This window comes from Rattus norvegicus, chromosome Y (genome assembly GCF_021556685.1).
Source record: "Rattus norvegicus strain SHRSP/BbbUtx chromosome Y, alternate assembly SHRSP_T2T, whole genome shotgun sequence".
In the NCBI taxonomy this organism is placed as follows: Eukaryota; Metazoa; Chordata; class Mammalia; order Rodentia; family Muridae; genus Rattus; species Rattus norvegicus.
The window spans coordinates 68,568,610-68,574,556 of record NC_141555.1 but is presented as its reverse complement, the minus strand read 5'-3'; the positions used below and the strand labels follow the sequence as shown (position 1 = coordinate 68,574,556).

The 5,947-nt window shown below is 44.9% G+C and overlaps 1 pseudogene; it reads right to left on the bottom strand.

Annotated features, from left to right (window-relative positions):
- Positions 1-3,919: 3,919 nt before the first annotated feature.
- LOC147998087 (large ribosomal subunit protein eL19 pseudogene) lies at positions 3,920-4,487 on the bottom strand (annotated as a pseudogene).
- Positions 4,488-5,947: the final 1,460 nt, after the last annotated feature.

Sequence of the window (5,947 nt, the reverse complement as noted above, 5' to 3'; positions counted from 1 at the left end):
TGTGTGTGTGTGTGTGTGTGTGTGTGTGTGTGTGTGTGTACGACTGCGCGCATGCGTATTGTTTGCAGATTCCCTTGGAGGACAGAAGAGGACCTCAGGTTCCTGGGAGCTCATTTACAGACAACTGTGAGCTGCTTAAGTGGATCCTAAGAACAGAATTTGGGTTCCCTGAGAGTATGGAACATGCTCTTAACTGATGGGCTATCTCTTCAGGCCCATGTGTTTCTCAGCCTCGACTGAGATATCTTTAGGAAAACGTGCACTATCTCTGCAGGCAGCCTTGGCTGGGTCGGTTGCATTGATGTTTCTGATGCTCAGCCTTCAGGAGACAAAGGCTAGACCCCAGAAGATAGCTTCTCTCCATTTTAGCGTCACCCTTAACTCTCCAGTTCCTCTATCCTGTCTTGTTCGAACCACAGGGACAATGCTGCTTCCTCCAGGACTCTGGAGGTGTGTTCTCATCGGTTGAGCAAGGACGTTAGGCTATGAATAAAGGAGTGTGTGACTCAGTGCCTTTTGCTGTACTATTTATGAAATGTTTTGTCTGGAATTAGGGCCGGGGCTGGTTCATGTGTGTAAATTAGAGACAGCCTCACAGTCTCTTGAGTTGAGCCTCTTTTATAACCTTAGAGGCTCTCAGGGGAGCACGTCACCACCCACACCACCTTTACCCCTGAAAGGATGGCTAAAGACAGTCTTTGGGGTCGAGATTATTCTGCAAGCTTGAAACTGTGGAGTCAAAGTGCTTTCAGCTTCCCAGCTTCTGTTACATGTAGCTCTTCAGCTTGAAATCACAAACTGTAAGGGAAGAGAGCTGGGAGCTCATTACCATGGGTGTCTTGGAAAGTTTGGGTCGAGTTCTGCATTAATTAAGCCTCATTTGAATAATGAGCACATGCTATTTATTTTCTTGGAGAGCTGCTCTGAGGGAAGCAGAGAGGTTTCTCCTACAGGAAGCCTGGTGGCCCATGGGCCCATCGCCCATCACTTGGGTGAGGGAGAGGGAGGCAAGTGTGCTATTTTAAACCCTCTGTTGTTGAAGTAAACACCCATAACTGGAACATTGTGGGGCGGTTTGTCAGCTGTTTCTGTGAGAAAAGGCCTGGGGTCAGCCAACGTCTTCTCCAGTCCTTTCAACGCTACTCTCTGCCGTGCATAGGAGATGGTCTAATATCTGCCAATCTAAGCTCCCCAAATCATGTGTTCTCTTTCATCTGTTATGGGGCTGAGCAGAATGTTGATGAACTTGACGTCATGTGGCCACCTTAGTTGTCATGAGGGGCACTCCACAGGAAGAGAGGTATTCTCACACCAAACACCCAGATCTGGCTGATCTTGACCTGGGTGCTTAAAAAGGACAGGCATCTCTGCACCAAAAAGCAATGATTCCTCTGTACATATGGATATTTAAATCTGATCAGGGCTCATGATCTAGTCTAGTTAAAACAAGCATCCTATGTGACATTTCTTTGTGATTTTTTTTTTTTTTTTGTAATTGGCTGCGCAGAGTGACTTCGTCTGTCATGTGGTACAGGAAAAAATGAGCCAGATTCCTTCAGCTCTGTAATTAAATCACATACCTTCATGGCTTTGGCTGCACCCAGTAATCTTCCTTCTTGGACTACTTGCCCATCTATCTAGGCCAGAGTTCCGAGCCATAAACAAAAGTACAGAAGGCACAAGCCTGATTCTGTTGAGTGTGTGGCTCAAGAACTCAAACATGCCGGCACTTATGAGACTGCACACTGGAGCTACACACTTAACATTATGATATGCAGAGGATAGGAGGGGCTGTAGACACATGACAATTTCATACTTCAGGGAGATACAGGACTTCATGTTCTTGGGGTTTTGGAGCCACGCAGATCCAACGTATGTTCTTCATGCAAACATCATGAGTCTTTAAGCAAGATTTTAAAACAATGGTGTAATTATCATATATGTGAAGAGACCCTGTAGTGGTTTGAATATGCACTGCCAAGGAAATGGCACTATTAGAAGGTTGGCCTTCTTGGAGGAGGTGTGTCCCTGTGTTGGTGAGTTCTTGAAATCCTTCTCCCAGCCATGTGGGAGACACTCTGCTGCTGGCTTCTTTTAGATGAAGATATAGAACTCTCAGCGCCTTCTCCAGCACCATGTCTGTCTGCACACTGCCATGCCCTCTGCCTTGATGATAATGGACTGACCCTTTAAACCTGTAAGCCAGTCCCGATTACATGTTGTCCTTGGTCATGGTGTCTCTTCTCAACAGTGGAAACCTAACTAAGACCCCATACTGGATAGTTCATGGGATTGCTCAAATGTCCTTGGCACCATCACTCTTTTATCTTCTGCAATGGCCCAACCCAATCTCTATCCAATCCAGGGTGCTCCTCCAGTCTTGGTGCTCACAAGAATCCCCTGTACAAGGCACTTTCCCTCAAACTCTCCTAGTTTGTACAATGCCACCAGCCATGGCATCCTCTTCATTGATAGGGTGATGTCTATTCTCAAGGATGGGCATCAAGTCTCCCATGTGGTTTTGTAGGGTAGCAAAGCATCTCCAGGGACAGGGCACAGATTCAGGGGCTTAGAGAGACGGCTCAGGCACAAAGAACACTTGATACTCTTGCAGAGGGCCCAGGTTCTATTTCCAGCATCCATATGATGGCTCACAGTTGAACTGTTACCCAGTTTCAGGAGATCTAATGCCCTCTCTTGGCATCTTCAGATATCAAGCAGACACATGGTGCACACAGTTCCATGTAGCCAGAACATTCACACATTCGACAATATAAACACATCTGATTTTTAAAAGGTATGAGCGTTGGAATATGGGCATGGGTGATGCTGAGCGTGGATCCCAACAGCTCTCTTTTAAGGGTAGTAGGGATACCAGTAGTTTGGAACCTGGTGGCTGTAGAAGAGGGAGAACCATATGGTCATGTCAGTATAATGCCTTCTGGTTTGGAAATGTTCATCTCACGGCTCTGATGGTGCCCATGAGGCAGAGGTCTCAGCACTGAGCTTGGGAACAGTCAGCACTGGGAGAAGGCAACAGGTGAATGACTATGTCTTTCTTCAAATACAGTGAAAGACGTTCTTTTCTCTGTGTTTTCTGTCATCATAAAGTTCTAAAAACCACCGTGGTCCAGATGAACTTAATTTGAAAGTCATTACAATGGATATGGGGGGAGTTGAGCTGCCAGTTCAATAAGGAAATATTTGATGAGCCAAGAAAAAAGTGTGAAAGTTAACATTATAAACATGATTAATGAGCAGGGTGGCTTCAAAAATTCATAAAAGAAAATAACAACACAACACGCAGGCCCTGGTCTCTGTTGGCTCGACAGGCTGCTGACAGTGTGTCCTGATTTGTCTGCATTAAATAGTTGAGGCTCTAGGCTTGCCCACATGGCCCATGTTGTCTCTCATCTGAACTTGACAGGAATAACTTTATGTTTTTGTGTACACACTTTCCTAATACCATAATCGCTTTAGCTGATTTGGGCTTTGCCAGCCAGTCAGGGATGTTGAGGCTAATGTGTTTCTTCTTTAAAAACAAAAACAACAACAACAACAACAACAATGACAAAAAAAGTAGCAGCAATAACAACAACCCCCCCAAAAAAAACCAAAAAAAACCCAACACGTTTTTGTTTTTTTTAAAACCACAACAATTCATATTTACCAGAAAAGTAAATTGGAAGTTATGTTGTCTGTTGGGGACTTGTTCCTCTCTCTAGAGCACTATTGTATTAGGGTTTCCAGAGAAACAGAAATGGCAGAATGATTACACATTGTCTTAATTAGATTTCCATTGCTGTGAACAGACACCATAACCAAGGTAACTCTCTTTTTATTTTAAGGCTTGTTTTATTTTCATGACTGATTATATGAGGCCACAGTGAGGTCACTATGCACAGACGTGAAGGAAGCTTTATTTCTTGGTCTCTTCCTCCTTGGACAGAGTCTTGATGATCTCCTTTTTCTTGGCCTTGAGGCGCTCCTCCCATGCATTTTTCTGCTGCCTTGGTCTTAGACCTGTGAGCCTCAGCCTGGTCAGCCAGTAGCTTCTTGCAGGCCATGTCTGCCTTCGGTTTGTGGATCTGCTCCATAAGAATTCATTAGTTTTGAATACATTCTTTTTGACCTTCAGGTACAGGCAGTCAATCTTCTTAGATTTCCAGTATTTACTGAGAAGCCGGTGCAGGATCCAAATCCTACTCATCCAGGTCACCCTCTCAGGCACCCAAATGTTGGCAGTACCCTTTCTCTTCCCTATGACCATATGACTGCACGTCAAGGTGTTTTTTCTGGCAGCAAGCCTGAGAATGGACAGTTACAGGCTTCCAGATGAACAGGCCATCTTTAATCAGCTTCCTGATCAGCTGAGGGGTGTTGGTATTGGCGATTATATTGGTCTCATTGGGGTCCATCTGGAACTTCTTTTTACCACAGTGGAGGACACTAGAGGCAAGGGTCTTCTGTAACCTGAGCATGCTCATGGCTGCAGACGCAGCAGCAAATTTAACTCTTATAAAGGACAAGATTCCATTGCAGCTGGCATACAGTTTCAGAGGTTCAAGCCATTATCATCATGGCAGGAATCATGGCAACATCCAGGCAGACTTGGTGCTGGTGGAGCCCAAAGTTCTTGATGAACAGGCAGCAGAAAAGGATTGTCTGTACCACTGAGCATAGTCTGAGTATATACAAATCTCAAAGCAAAGCCACCACAGTGGCACACTTCCTCCAACAAATTCAAACATACTCCAACAAGGCCACACCCACCCCAACAAGTCCACACAAACTCAAACAAGGCCACACCCAATCCAACAAGGCAACATCTACTCCAACAAGGCCACACCTACTCAAACAAGGTCACACCTACTACAACAAGGCCATACCTCCTAATAGTATCCCTCCTCATAGGTCAAGCATTCAAACACATGAGTCTATGGTGGCCCACTCCTATTCAAACCACCAAACACAATAAAAGGTAATTTGACTTACAGGACACTGTCTGGATAATCTAGCAATGTCTGTCTCATGAAGAGTACTGAGAAAACCATTAGCTGCTCATTCTATGACGCTTGATACCTCAGCCATCTTAACCTGGTGCTGAAGGAACGTGAGTTTCCTGGAGGCATTGGTCTGCAGTCTACAATGAGATATCAGAGAAGGTCGTTTGAATATTAGCAAAGGAATGCAGAAGCCACAGGAGAGATGAATTTGCCAGTGAGAGTGAAGGCAGGCAGACAAAAATCAATGCCTCCTTCTTTCACATTCTTCAATCTGGGTTGCCACCAGAAGGTCCCACCTACACTTAGGGCATATCTTCCTGATTCAAATAACCTGATCTAGAAAATCCCTCACAAGTGTGCCCCGATGCGTCTATTTTAATTGAATTTAGAGCCACTCAAGTCAGCTACCAAGATTAGTGGCCATGTCTGCCCACTCTCTCATACAATTTATTTTTCTTGTTTGCTTTATATTTTGGGCCCAAGATTAACCAATCCATGCCACTCATATTGCTTAGCTTTGAAGCTTTCATTTGCATTCTGTTCTCACTAGAAATCAAGAAGCACATTGTATGTTCACCCCTCTCCTGGTTAATCCCTGCCTCACCCAGGTACCAGCCATCTTGCTGTCACTACAGTCGCATAGACTGGATGGCTGATAATGACACTTCAAGTCAAGATCAGAGCCCTGGCAAATTTACTGAAGCCTGCAACCTGGCTTGTATATGGTGTGTTCTGCCTATATTTTACTGGGTTGAGAAGGTCCAGCAAGCTCTCTGGGGGTTCTTTTTAAACATAGGTGCACCAATAACACAGAGGAGGAGTCCATCTTTATCACTGAAGTCACACCCTCCAAAGTGCTGCTTCCCAATGATGTCATCTTTGGTGACATCTCCCTAGGAGTGGGGTAGGGGAGACATTTAGATTACAGCAACCTCTACCGT